Source organism: Archocentrus centrarchus, chromosome 21 (assembly GCF_007364275.1).
Source record: "Archocentrus centrarchus isolate MPI-CPG fArcCen1 chromosome 21, fArcCen1, whole genome shotgun sequence".
Classification (NCBI taxonomy): domain Eukaryota; kingdom Metazoa; phylum Chordata; class Actinopteri; order Cichliformes; family Cichlidae; genus Archocentrus; species Archocentrus centrarchus.
Window position 1 is genome coordinate 16,851,124 of NC_044366.1, and position 15,646 is coordinate 16,866,769.

Here is a 15,646-nt window from a genome sequence, read left to right on the forward strand (position 1 = left end):
GTGTGCTTTAACATGTTTTTGCTTCAGGACCATTGCTGTTTTTATTCAAAACAAATGTATTGAGAATAGCAGACAGAGTACTTGTCCAAATGATTAAGAGCAAATGTGACCTTGGCCACAGTTTGAATGAAGCCCCATCAGGTGATGGTGAAAGTTTCAGTAAAATCTGACCAATACACTAGGGAGCAGTAGCTATTCTTGTGAATGGTGGACACAAGAATAGCACACTGCAAAAACTGTCAAAAACCTCTACTATGTGCACGTGTCAGAACAACAACATGACTGGCTTTTCCCATGTGGATTTCTAGCTCTTTATGGTAAGGACAGCTCCGATTTGTCCCATTGATTTTTGATTCGCGATACTTTGAGTACCATGTCTGTTTCTTACATGCTTCTGTTTTAAGTCAATAGTGACAAGCAGTACACACAAAACTAGAATTATACCCTGTGGTTGTTTGTCAGTAAAGTTCCAGTTTCTCATGTCTGTCCAGACTTAAATAATTATTTTACTACAAGCTTTGAAGGAATGCAATAGGTGGGCACCAAAGATTCATATCTAACCAAATCACAAGTTACGGCACTGAAAAATCTTTTGCAGAGTTTTTGCAGAATATTACAATATGACTGTATGACCTTTGATCTTTTATCATGACTTCATCACTTTATACACTAATTACAACAATATTTTGCCCAATTATTAATAGAATAAAGGCTTGAGCTGTGGCAGAAAAGATCTTTGGTGCAGTCACAGTGACCCTCAACTTTGACCACCAAAATCTAATCAGTTCTTTCTGGAATGCAAGTGATGGTTCGTGCCAAATATGAAGAAATACCCCCACCCCCACCCCCGGCACTCCTGAGATATCGTGTTTCTGAGAATCGGATGTGGATGATCAGACAACGTGAAAACATAATGCCTCTGGCCACAACTGTCACTGGTGTAGAAGCATAATGAAGCTAACTGACACCTACAAAGCAGGAGAAAGATATAAAAAGATATCTGCGCTTTCCGCTGTCACTTAAGAAGAACTGTGGACGTGAAGAGAAGACAAGATCTGAAAATCTTTAGATAAAACTGCACTCCTACAGGGAAAGGAGGCAAAGCGAAAATAGCAATATGACTACACATAGGTGCTGCAGGAGGGTTGGTGGTTAGTGATCCTTTCCACTGTAACAGCTTTCATGCACATGTAGGGTCTACACCAAAAAAAAAAAAGACCCCAAAACAAATGTCAGCAAGAAACCTTACTTCTGACCTCACTGTAAACATCATACAAAGCTGTAAGTATGGTTCGAGTACAATTAAAACTAAATCATTTTAATGTGCATTTGCAGTAGTGAACTCTTTTATTTGCCTAAATTAATGCAACCTGGACAGATTTCCTCAGCATTTGACATTATATTTTAAGTGTAAGAAATCAGAACTCTTGAAGAAAGGTCAGTTTGATGTATGAATTTTATTTTAATATATAATTGCCAAGTGAGACATATCCCCTTTGTCGCTTTTTTTCCCCTCAAGTATGCCACTTATCCAAATATTTCCTCCTGGATATTCAGCCTACATGAATATGATATTCATTTTACTGCAGTAGGACAGTCAATGCATAACAATGAGATCTGCTAATGAAATCAACCATCAAGCTGAAATCCATACATATTAAACTAGTGTCTCAATGTCATTTGCTTTTTTGCATCGTTTGCTCATTTTCCTCATTTTTCCCCAGGTTCCTCTGATATTTGATTCCCAGTTTGTTTACAGTCAAGAACAATACGCATGCATCACAGTTTTATTCTGTGCATGTGTGTTATCCAAATAATGAGAGGAGCCATTACCACATTAATATATTTTGCATAAACATTCTAATCATTAAAAACCCTTCCACCTTAGCAAATTATTTTGTGTCACATAATGTTAATGAAAACCAACAGCAAAATTGATGCCACTCATACCCCCTGAGTAATCATTTCCCATTAACTGTCAAAACATTTTCAGTAATTCTATACACTGGTTTTATTCGGTATTCTATTTTCCCCCACATTTATATAAATGCAATAGAGCTGTACACAAATTGTCGGGTATTCATTTGCTAAATAGGTATTAGGTTTTCAATTTTGGGGATTTGGATCTTCTTTTTAAAAATGTGGATATATACATACAGTACCAGTTTGGACACACTTGTGAGTGTGTCCAAACCTTTGACTGGTACTGTATAATTTTAAGCTTGGAGGCCTGATATCCCTCATAGTCAGCACAGTGATCATTAGACTTCTTTTAACCTTATTTTTGCTATCTTAGCAACTTGTTCTGATTCAGCAATTTCACAAAGCACTTGAGCAACTTAAAAAAAAAAAAAAATCTACTGCTTCACAACCAGAAATCTTTCTCTCCCTCTGCTCAGTCGGTGAGGCACACCTCTTACTGCACTGTTCAATGAACTGCAGCATCCAGACCCAGTCCAGGCAATGAGTAAGACAGAAACAACAAATTTATCTGCTTATTTACTTATTTTTTTTAGCATTTTACACAAAAATAAAGCTGAAATTACAATCCTTTCATGAGCTTTAAGTTACATATTTGATTTGTCAGATGTCAATGACTTCATTCTGCTGTCAAAGCTTTGGTTACCAAAAACCAACAGGCTGCATACAGGACAGCTCTAAAATGCAGTCCATTTAGAATTTGTCAAGGGTGCAAATGCTTGCTTCTTCACTGCCTACAATTTCCTTCATTATGCACATACACCCTGCTTAATGATTTCACATGCAATCCTCCTTTAAATATGACATTTAAATCCCTTCCCACTAGCTTAGAAGAGTGATAACTGATCAAGTGCTAGGGGATCTCTGTGAGTGACAGAAGGTCACCGCCGCCAGCAGAGCTGATAGGGAAAATGGTGTTGATGCTCCCTAACTGCCATTTTTCTTCCCTGACAAAGACTCCATCTGCCACCAAGCCATTTGCAGCCTCGGAGTTAGAATTTCAATGATTTCCTACCATTCTACAACTCAGCATTCACCTTGATGTCCCCTCTAAACCTTCCTGAGCGCTGACACCACAGATAGTCTCTGTGCAGGCCCCGGAGGATGCCGACAAGCCTCTCATTCTGCTAAGTGGTATTTACGCAATTCAGGAATGGTAAGCACTTTATTAGCACTCCTTCTTAGGAGAAACAAGTGAAGAAGAGACAGAGCATGGTCTGTTTTTTTGCTACCACATCAAATTACAAAAGGGACAGCAAACTTCTGCTTGGTTTCCTGCAAAGTCACAAACTGAAGCCTGAACTCACTTCTCACAACCCACAAATTAATCATACTGATCAGACCTGATCTGCTGTAGCTTAAATCTCAGTATGACAAAGAGCAAATAAATAGAAGAAATAATGTGATCTACTGTAAAACACATCTCACCATTTTTGACACAGCCCAACTTCATAATATATAGCAACCATTTTGCTTGGCAACAATACAAGAAATTTACTGCTGGGCCTTTTAGGTACACTGAAGTTTATAAGTAAGTGTTACAATAAATCCTTGAGGGCTTCTACCATATACACGGATGAAAGGGAGAGAGATCATCTTTAGATGAAGATTGGATTCCTGTGGTGAAGCTCATTTTGCTATTGCCATTTCAGTTCAGCTTGTCTGCCTCAGTGACCCGTGTCTTTCCAGGGTCAGCCTCAAAGAATCTGAGTCATTTCCTCTATATCAACAGGGTGACTGTGTGCATGTCATGAATTTCATGACTGTGTGGTATGTTGACTTTTTCAATATATAGATATTTTCACTGATAAATATTCAAAGAAGTAGTCTATAAATATTTGAACAGTGATTTAATTTTCCCTCTGTACACCCTCTGATTTGAAAGTAAGCAATCAACTGAAAGTGTAGACTACATTTGTAGTCTACACTTTCAGTTTTAATTGAGGAGGTTTAGTCTTTCCATTTCCACTAAGCCCAGGTGGCTTAGTGGTGAAGCCGGGGACCACATACATATACCGCGTTGCGGTGCGGGTGGTGCGGGTTCGAGTCCCGGCCTGTCGCCAATTTGCCTGCGTGTCTTCCCCTGTACCCCCCCCCCCATTTCCTGTCTCCCTCCTCTGCTGATAAAAGCTGCTGTGGCCAAAAATGCAAAAAAAAAAAAAAAAAAAAAAAAAAATCTATGGGAAGACCAAAAAAAAAAAAAAAAAAAAAAAAAAACGACCACTTGCTAGTGCAAACTGTGATACTGTGATGATACTGTGATGGATTATTCTATCAGTTTGCAGTATTTGACTAAATCTGAGGCGGTAGTACATCTCTATATGCTGCTTCCATGCGTAACACCATCAATAAACAGCAACGTCCCAGTTTAACTGGGAGCTATACATGCCTATGCTATTACATTATCGCCACCAATTTTTGACAGGCTATGTGGTAAGCCTTTGGATCATGAGCCCTCCTTTTCCTTCTCCATACTTTACTTTTCCCATGATTTGAAAGAAGTTAATCCATGGTTTCATCCCTCAAGTCTTTTTCCAGTACTGGGCAAGCATTTCTTAAGATGTTTTCCATCAAAGTATTGCATTTATTTTCATGAAGACAGACATTAATTGTAGACTTTCACAACTTCAATCAGTTAATAATCCACTTACTGTGTTAATATGCATTAGAAAAATTACAGGAAATATGTCACTGTCCAAATACCTGACTGTAGGCTGAGCCAAGAGATGCGTTTAGAGATATGATTTTTGGTTCATAGCTTCCTGCTATAATTGGGGACAAAACAGGATTCACACCACTGTACATGTAACCGCACATTTTTCAGGAACAAGTTGCATCGATCACTGAACTAGATCCGATAAATCATCCCAGCCTTTATGGACTTTGCTTTGTGCACTGGGGCACAGCCATACTGTAACAGAAAATGGCCTTCCCCAAACTGTTCCCACAATGTCGGTACCATAGAATTGTCCAAGATACAGTATCTTGGTAAGCTGAAGTATTAAGGTTTGCGATCACTGGCCCAGGCCAACACCAGAAAAACCCCCATAATATTATTTTTTTCTCCTCCAAACTTCACAGCTGGCACAATGCAGTCATTCAAGTAATGTTCTCCTAGCATTTGCCAGACCCGGTAATCATACTACCAGGTGGAAACCAATGGTGGCATCTCATTATATTACCACACCCATTGTCTGAGCTCTTCAGAACAACCCATTCTTTCACAAATATCTGCAAAGGCAGACTGCACGGCTAAGTGCTTGATTTTATACAACTGTGGCGATGGGACTGAAAACACTTGGATTCAAATATTACGAGGTGTGCCCCAATACCTTTGTCCATATAGTGTATCACATTTTATTTTAAAGATTGCCTGCTTCAATTTTTAAGCTCTCAAACTATTGACTGCGAACTGCAAATGTTACATATCAACTGTTTTAAAATATGGCCTTATGAAACGTCAATGCACAACGTAGAAAAACCAAAGTACCTGCAAGTTTGCAATAACACTTAAAATTACCATTAGCTACTGCATTCAAAGAAAAAAAAATTCTGACTGTAGCTCTCACTAGTGCTAAGTGACTAGGATACTTGCCAGCTCACTATACAGGAAGGAATTTCAATTTTTAGAGGAGCTAAGAAAAATCAGTTTAAAACCACTATATTTGAATGCCAAATTAAAATTTAAAATAAAGGCAAACTATAGCTCCAACAACACCAATTACTCCTATTTGGCCTACAGTAATTTAAATATACCCCATAGTCAAAAAAGTTTTCTTTGTTTCCCCCAAGAGATTTAAATATGCTCTAAAGCCTTAACACTTTAACTCAAAAGACAGATAGGAATTAATTAGATACACAAAAAATGAGAGCAAGGCATAATGCAGTACAGACTAATTTCATAAAAGGAGGACTTTGTTATACTTCAACCTAATTGGAAAAATTCTAATCCCATCCCTAAATGATGCTTGAAAATGAGGTGATCCATGTAGTGCAGCATGTCCATTCATCAGTAAAACATTCCAGTTTTACAAAGCAAAGCCTGTTTTTTTTTTCTATTTCAAAAAATTATAAAAAGAAAAGAAATAAGAAGCACTTCAAAGAGCCTAACAGCAGACGTGGACAATAGGCAGCTGATGCAACAAAACACTTACTGTATGAGACTTTGCTCACTGGTGTGACATCACCACTCTCGGCCTGAAATACAAGACAACAACAGTCATTTATTGCTTGATTTTATTGACTTACCCATTCAGCATTCTTCCTATCTGGCAGCCACATGAAAATGTAATAAAAATGATAATATGGACCCCTGGGGAAATTTTAGCATCAGTAGAAAATCAAACTTCTACTCCAAGAGACAACAGAGGGCAATGGGACATGACAAAAACACTTATGATATTGGATTATGGTCTACTGTGTAACAAGAGTGGCTTTGGAGCCAACATTTGGCTTTTACAATGAGTCAATAATTGTAAGAAGGAATGTATTAGACCAAATCAGTGTCATAAATTTAAGTACACTAGAATTTCTCTGAAAAAGCACTGAAATGCTGAGCTTAAGTCTAACTCCTCTGATATTTCTGTTCAGAAATCGACACAAAGCTGCTCTCTCAGTCTAAAGATGTTATAAAACACATATGTTAGGAACTGCAAACATTTCTAACTAGTCAGCACATGTATCCAATTCATCCATCACCATCTAGGTTCATTTTATTTGGAATGTACAGGAAATGAAGACCTTGTTGCTCTTAAAATCAGTGAGTCTTCCATCTCTAACTCCTGCAGTAACCATTTAAGCCAAGCCTAAGCATTAATAATGCCACAGAAAATCATAAAATAATTCAATAAATCACTGTGGGGTCTAATATTAGTATCATCATTTAGCAGGAGTATGATATAGCAGGGGTTGGTGATGCCCTGGCAATCTCTGGTTGCTAGGGAATTCCCTGACTGCTTGGCAAGTGGTTGCTGGAGGTTGCTGGCTGCTGCAAGGTGAAATCAGTTGCATGGAAGTTTGCAATTTGCCAACTTGTCTGCAAATATTTACCAACTTCTTGCTGAGTGGCAGTAAATTTGAAGAAGTGCGATACAAATCAGAAACATAGAATGTTCACCTTCAAAGTAAAACCTGTGCCTTACTACTGCAACCAACACATTTCAAAGGGTGCAACTTTTACTTTGAAGGCAAATGTCTTAGTTTCCAGCTTGCAACCAGTTTCACCAGGTGATTGCTTGCAGCCTCCAGCACCCACTCACCAACTCACTGGGGAGTACAGCAGTCAAAGTGCTCAGCTTGAGGCCTCACACTGGGATATCATTCACCAACAGTTGTTTAATATACAGTCTTGTTTTTTTAGTAAAATATATGGTCATCTCAAATTTCATGCTAGCAGTTGTTTCAGCGGCAACAAAATTGGAACAGTTAAATGGCAACAGGTCGGTAACATGACTGGATACAAAGGAAAGCATTCCAGAGGTTTTAGGAAGAACTGCACAACTCTGTGAAAGGTTGTTCAGGATGAGTAAGCATGCATGTGCTGAAGAAACCTAAACTGACTAAAACTGAGCTAAATGTAATTTAAAAGTAAATTTATGAATATACACTGGAGATATCTTGAATGTACCCTGGCAGCATGTAATGTTATACTAATCACACACTTTGAAATATAGTGATTAAATCCTGCTATGCAACGCTTTAAACGTAAAGCAGATGTCAAAAAAAGTTATCAGATTGATCAACACTTTTTTAAGTTGCAAATCACTTAAATCAATATTACTTGACCAGATTTTATAATCATGGGTCCACAAGTAAAGAGGTTCCAGATGAAGAAATATATCTGACACTCTAAAATAGATAGGAAAAAATGACAGGGTGAAGTTGAAAATTTAATCCCACCCTTGTTTTGTTTTTGGAGGGAGTTAAATGAATGTTATAGTCCAAACTGGCACACATTTCAGTCACAATTGGATTACCTGCTGCCATTGTGAATTCTGGTACTGGAGTTCCACTATTTTTCATTACCCATGCACACACTCATCCTAAGTTAACCATACAGTAGATTAATCATCTGCTCAGTAATAGAAAACTTGTTTTTTTTTTTTTGTTTTGTTTTTTAAAGTTAATCAAAGCAGAGTTATCGGTTTGTTAAACCTGCTTTCTGAAGCAGGCCCACTTTTTACCTGAAGCATCAGAAGACGTGTTTTAACCACAGCTCCACGTGGCTAATTAGCATAGGCAATATGAGTATGTGGCTAATTAGCATGTTTCACAGCCTATATTTATACATAAGCTTTTTCTCTGAAACAAGACGATGGTGCCGTAACACCATGGCACAGATATATGCACCACAGATTCAGTCTTGGTTACATCCCATTTAGCAAGATGTCTAAATTTGCCGACTTGTAGGTTGTGTATTCTATTTGTTTGTGCTGCTTTTTTGTATACTGTACCTTGAATCTTAATGGCTAATCTTATTAAAAATGCAGGATATTTTCTTAAAGCTGACACTTTGTTTACTCCTTTATATCTGAGGGGACTCTTACTGGAGACCGTTCTTATTGAGTATGCAGCTGTGCTGTTTTTGAAGATCAGCTGTTACAGGTAATATGGATCTAACATGAAACTGTTAAACATTTATTAAAACATGAAAAAGGCTTAGAAGTAAAGTGCTCTGGAGTGAATTAAATTAACACTTTCATCTGCCACATTCAGATTTACAGATAATCTTACCCTCCCATTTTAGGTGTCACCATTAAAAATGAACCGTATTCAGCAGCTCACTCATCATCTGCACTTGACTGTACATCATGTACAGCACATATCTGTCACCTTACCAGCTGCGTCATTGAGTGGTGTGAATATCAGTGGACTGGCGATAACTTGAATACAAATTCAATGTCAAGAATAAAAAGGTCAGCCTATTGTTTCAAATAAAGAGCTTTTGCAGGAACTCTTTGAACTAGTCCGAGCCTGAGGCTTCTCGGGCTATTCAGCTGTTCACTGATCTAGCTCCATATCATTTAAGAAGGAAAAAAAAAAGAAAAAGAGATAATGACACTGGCTTTCCTACAAAGAGCTGCTTACTAAGTCGCAGAAATAACACACACAGCTTCTGTAACAAGAGACTCCTTAACTGCTCTTATGCAACGTGATTTGAAGCTTCAAAGTGAGGTCAGCATGAAGATTTCGCTACGAGAGAGCCTGCATCCCTTTAGCCCTAGCACACATTTCCTTGTCACTATTTTCGCCTATAAATGTTGATAACCTTAAGTTGCCATTTGCAACATTCAAATAGAGCAGCTAAAACAGAACATGTTGGTTCATGAAGTGAATGTGTACATGAGAATTTACCTTACTCTACACCGAATTCGCAGCTTTTGTGGATTATTCATGGAGTGGATGAGTTTCTTTTTAGTGGTTACACTTGCCGTGCATGTTCTGCACAGTGCTGTGTGACTGGCAGACAAAACAAGATGCTCGTTTTGGGTCTGCTTTGTGTCTTTGTGTTTCAGACCCAGGACAGCGCTGTTAAACTTCAGGTATTTCACAGACCTTTTTGTTGTAAAACGGGTAAGTAAACATCAACATGCTGCAGTAGTAGTAGCAAAATAAATACTGATCCAACTCATTTTCTGTATACTGGTAGTTTATTTTAAAGAATCCTGAACACTTTAGAAACTGTGTCTGTTTAAAATGACCGTGCCCACTTCTGTAAAAAACAAAACGAAAGAGAAGACATGTTTTTTTTTTCCCCCCAGTGTTAAAGGAGCAGCTCTCTGCAGCATGCGCGCACCAGTTACTCGCTGGCCTCATGCCTGCTGTGCCCGCTTTTATGAATTATAGTGGAAACAGGACTTGCTCTTCAAATGGTCTCCATATGTTGTGCTTCAGTTGGTTATGCTTCTGTTTGTGTCGTTACTCGGTCAGTACAGATGTTTTTTAAGCATCACAGCTCTCCCCTAAACAAATGTTTGTACACCCTCTAATACTGTACCTTCATCGTTAAGCACATATATTGTGTGCTGTTAAGTGCAAAACTTAAACCAACCTGTGTGTTTAATTTTTTTTTTTTTTTTGGTGAAATTACTTTAGATTGTGTTATGCAAGTCTGCTGTAACTCATTCAGTGTTTCCCTTCACTTTGTCCACCCTGAAGTATTAGTGGTCGCACAAGTATATTTGGCAATTTATTTATTTTATTCACCTCAGAATGCCACCATCTGTGATCAGTTTGTACGCAGATAATTCACTTTGTAAGTTCAATCCACCTTCTTAGAGTGCAGCTGGGACGGAGGTTCTTGTTCTGCTCTAGAGGGCCGTGCCAAACTGGAGGGCAGCTCCAACCTGATCCTGCAATCCATCAAGAACTGGCTTATGTAATGCTATGCCAAGCTTACTGAACCTGCTGTGTTAGTAACTTAAGTCCAGGATGGTGGAGTTGGAGTTCATCCGCAGGGTAAAAGTATTACTTGAGAGGTAGCTGATGATATTACTCAATTATTTGTTAAAAAAATTAAAAAAACTTAGATAAAATACTTATTCAACTGCTCGTTAACACTAATATTTAAATTAGCCAATCTCACGACAGTAACTCAGTGAACCTATATATGTAGACATGGTCAAGATGACCTGCTGCTGAAGTTAAAACCAAGCACCAGAATGGGCAAGAAAGCTGATTTAAGTGACTCTGAATGTGGTATGGTTGTTTATGTCACATGGGATGATCTGAGTATTTGAGAAACTGCTGATCTGCTGGGATTTTCCCACACAACCATCGCTAGGGTTTACAGAGAATGGACCAAAAAAGAGAAAATACCCAGTAAGCAGCAGTTCTTTGGAACAAAACGCCTTGTTGATGTCAGAGGTCAAAGGTGAATGGACTGACTGCTCTGCGCTGATAGGAAGGCAACAGTAACTAAATAACCATTCAGAGCATCTCTGAATGCACAACACGTCTAACCTTGAAGCAGATTGGCTACAGCAGCAGAAGACCACACTGGGTGCCACTCCTGTCAGCTAAGATCAGGAAACTGAGGCTACAGTTCATATGGGCTTTCCAAGATTGTACAATAGAAAATTGGATAAATGTTGCCTGGTCTGATGAGCCTTGATTTCTGCTGTGACATTCAGATGCTAAGGTCCAAATCTGGCACGAACATGAAGCATGGATCCATCCTGTATCCTTGTATCAATGGTTCAGTTTAGTGGTGGTGTAATGGTGTGGGGCACTTTGGGCCCTTTAGTACCAACTGAGAATCATTTAAACATCACAGCCTACCTAAATATTGTTGCTGACCATGTCTATCCCTTTAGGACCACAGTGTACTCATCTGGCTGCTTCCAGCAGGATAATGCACCATGCCACAAAACTCAAATCATTTCAGACAGCTTTCTTGAACATGACAGTGGCTTTACTATACTCAAATGGCCTCACAAGTCACCAGATCTCAATCCAACAGAGCTTTGGGATGAGGTGGGATGAGAAATTCAGTTCTAAATATGGACCAAAAATCACTAAGCAACTTCTTGAATCAGTGCCACAAAGAATTAATGGAGTTCTGAAGGAAAAAGGAGTTACAAACTGGTACCAACAAGATATACCTGATAAAGTGTCCAGTCAACTTAGTTTCCTTCAGTGTCTTTTGAAGAAAGCAAAATTAAGTAAGTTAGGTTTTTCAAGCCTTTCACTTTGGCCTCTGCTAAACCAAACATTTACAGGAATGCATTTCTTTTCACCAGTTTGTAATGAGAACAGACAATGATAAAGAATATATACTGGTATATATACACACTAGTATGTATACATATATTTTTCTTTTTTTACTCCTCTTCTTAAAAATGTGACTGCTGCAGCTAAAATGGAAAGTGTTTGTGGCAGCAGTGACTAGATTTTAAATGCATAAGGATCAATAAAAAGGGGGCTGCTGATGCACAGTCTTTGCATGAGAGTGGAACAGTTCACACCATCATCTGGTCTAAAGGTCTGTATTCATTTGTAATACCGCATCTATCTGACCAAGAAATACTAATATGGAGACGATTCATTCATTTTCAGCTGACCTAATTTTTTTTTTTTTTTTGCCACAAAGGGCGTAAATAAATACTAAACAGCCATCAGCCAATTAACACAGAAGGCAGACATCAAATGCAGAAGCATCAGTGGTTCAAATTAAGCACTGCGACAAGCATCTCCAGGCAGAGAAAAAAAAAAAAATAGACCAGGAAGATGAGTGAAAAAGAGTAATCTCCCCGACATATTCCTAATAATCCACCTCCCCTGTGCCGCTCCCCTCGAGCTCACCCAATCATAAAGTGTCAACACTGACCTACAAAAAGGGACTCCTGTCAAGCCTTACATGCTTGAAAACATCAATCACAGCAGACAAAGAGGGTACATTGAATTATGCAGCATTAACCTTCGGGGCTTGCATATAAAGACCACAGATTTATTTATGCTTGTGTGTTAAGAGCCTCTGCACTGTTCCTTACAAAGTGCTGCCTGCCAAATTGATGAACCTGCACCTCAGCCCTCAGCTGGAGTCCAGCATCTTTGATTAATGAGTGCAAACTTGTGGAAAGGGCAAGAATAGGAGAGACAGGGTGAAAATGGGTGAAACACAATTATTATAAGAGCTGTTTTTTTTTCTTCTCTCCACTGGCTTTTAAAAGGCCACTGAAAGAGATAGGGAAGATAAAACCTTTTTTTTTTTTTTACACCTTATATAGTCTGGTAGTCTAGGAAAAGAAATAAATTATACAAAAACTCACTTTGTGTCTTCCACAAATGTTTAATGTATATTGCTAATGGCAATTTAAGTGTGCTAAACAGTTCTATGAGATAGCTTGTAATTAAGTGAATGACTGAGTTGAAAATTAGGAGCTACATTTGCCTTTGGAGCCCAGACAGCAAAGCCCTATAGTCTTTGTAGCCAAGTTCTGGCTCTGGGGTCGCTGTGGTTCACGAAGTAGAGATGGTCATCTACTAATCAGAAGGTTGGCAGTTCGATCCCTGGATGCTCCAGTCTATAGGCAAGATATAGAACCCAGATGTGCTCTCGATGCATTCACTGGTGCTAATGTTAGAAGGCACTTGTATGAATGTGTGTGTTAATGGGTGAGTGAGACATGATGTATAAAGCACGTGGAGTAGAAAAGCGCTATAGAAGAACCAGCCCATTTACGCTATTGTTTTCTCAGTGTTAAAGGCTCATAGTAGGAGCTTAACAACAGTGCTCTGTGTGCTGATCTTTTCAAGGGCATGTGCACTGAATAAATATGAGGCAAATGAGTGACCTTCTACCTGTGTTTTGATTCACTGGCAGTTACTGGATGCATGCATAACACATCAAGGCTATGATCTGATTTATCTCGCTGCCTTGGCTACTGAAGCCATTTAAATGATGAACTTTAGCAGAACCAATGTGCGCTGCCATTTCACTGTGACTGAACGAGAAGGTCACATCCTTGTTTACTACTATCAACTGCATCTGTAAAGGCAAATCAGCGCCAACGTGCAGCAAAAGATGCAAAAACTGAGAAACTCACAAAATAAACTCTATAGATTACATTGAGTTTTTACAGAAAAAAAAAAGGCAGTGGGATTAATATTCTCATGATAAAGTTTGAAAGGACCCAATACAAGAAGAAGAAGTAGAAAAAAAAATAATAAAAAGATCTGCAACAGTTGTTCATGTTTTCCTAAATTTCTGCTCTGACTGATGTGTAGGTTTTTCAGGCTACATTTGTGTTTACTCACAAGTAAGCAAAAAAAGGGTTTCTCCAATTTAACAGCAAGCTAAGTAGGTGCAGCATCCAATAAAAAAAAAAAAAAGTGTACTGCAGGAAACAAATGAGGGCAATGTTAAACTGTCCTGATTTCTGCGGTGGAAGTTAGGCCAAGTTTGTGCTTGTGGCACCCTGATGATTACATCCTTCAAGGTTAAAAAAAAAAGAAAAAAAAAAAGTGTATTTTCATGGCTTATCCAAATGTGTGACACATAATAACTAACAAAAATCTCCCTAACATCAAAGCCGGATGAGTTTATTTTCACTACTGTAACAGATAAACACCGTTTAAATAGAGGGGGCTATTTTAATAGCACAACATGGCGAATGTCTTGTGCTTTATATGAAAGCTGGCACAAAAATGGAGGGTACTGTCATAATCTCAAAGGGTAAACTTCAGCTCAGACCACAGCTGCAGCGTTAGCAGAGGAAGCAACAAAAAGAGAAGACAGAGGAGGAGGAGAGAACAGCGGGCAGCCCGTCTTTCACGCTAACACAGAATCATATATTATTAGTAAAAGATTACGGAGACTCACTTGTTTTCTATCCAGCTGTTGGATAATTTCATGACAGGTCACAGGATTAAAGCCACAACAAATATCATACAAGCAGCCAGGCAGACACTACTTTTAAACATGACACACGTCTACAAGAAAGCGTACCGCGAGCTAAAAACCGAACAGCTAACTTTTCAGTAACGTTCGTGGACCCACGGAGGATCCGCAAAGTGGACCCGCTGAGAGCCACGCAGCCGGGTACTGACAGGAGTGAGCATCACTGTTACCGTTAACGGCTCGCTGAAGTCTTCTTATATACAAGTTCTTATAAACATGACCACACATATTCTGAACAAACTTTAGCGCAGCAGCATCCACAACCGCTGTACACACTTTTGACATCAACTTTTTTTTAAAATTATTATTATTAATTTATTTATTTTATCGCAGTGTTAAACTCACCGAGCGGATACTGCTTCACCGTGGCAAGTGTATGGGGTTTAAGGATGCTGCTGGTGAAGTTAGCTTAGCCAGCCCCGGCGAGTGAGAGAATGAAATCTGAGATAAATAACGTATGACCTGCGTGAACCTAACGAGCGGAGGTCGCAAACTCACCTTATTATCGTCTTGTATTCCTTTAGAAAAAGAAGCGATAAGGAAAAGGTGTTCATTTACGTCCCGGTTTCTATGCAGTCAGTTTACGGGCTGTTGAAAGGAGATGAAAGTGGCCAGTAATTGAGTCCGCTCGGTTGCGGCCGAACGTGTTGCTCTCTGATCGCAGATTGAAGAGCCTCTCCTCCTCCGTTTCACTCTCCAAGCAACTCGAGCGAAGTGACGTCAGCTGCGGTTATTGGAGGCTACCGTGCAAACTTGTGTGGCACCGTAGCCTCCAAGATGGCAGCATGGCGAACACACGCTTCTAAACATCATGCAACAAGCAAACTAAGTGATTAAGATATCATGTATCATGTATCTTGAGCGTCGGTATTAGCAAGGACACAAATGATAGCAAGGAGTAAATAAATAAGCGTCAAAAAGTAAAGTAGAGGGACTGGTATTGTGTTAGTGCCAGTTATTACTACCTATGCATCTTGCAAAACTCTTTCCTTTGAAATTTCCAAAAGTCTGAACTCGTAAAGATCAACTGCAGTAAATTTCGGTGTATTATTGGTTTGATGATCGCTGTACTAACATACATAGAAAAATAATATTTTCATTCAGTAAAGTGCTGCATTTGGCCAAATCTGCCTCTCAGTGCATGAAGACATGTCGACATGATCAAGACGTCCTGCTGAAGTTTAAAGCGCGCATCATGGTTGTTGTTGCCAGACAAGCAGGACTGAATATTTGAGAAACTGCTGATCTACTGGGATTTTCCCACAC

General features: G+C 39.0%; 1 protein-coding gene across 3 annotated transcripts in view; it reads right to left on the reverse strand.

Moving 5' to 3' along the window:
• The window catches only part of baz2bb (bromodomain adjacent to zinc finger domain, 2Bb), a 51,216-nt gene extending 36,142 nt beyond the window's left edge, over positions 1–15,074 (reverse strand). For 2 of the 3 annotated variants that reach the window (XM_030758497.1, XM_030758499.1), the window contains exon 1: positions 14,879–15,074. The gene's annotated coding sequence lies outside the window, so the exon portion shown is untranslated. Of the gene's footprint in view, positions 1–6,134; positions 6,178–14,878 lie in introns of all 3 variants that reach the window. The other variant, XM_030758498.1, reaches the window with a different exon arrangement.
• Positions 15,075–15,646: the final 572 nt, after the last annotated feature.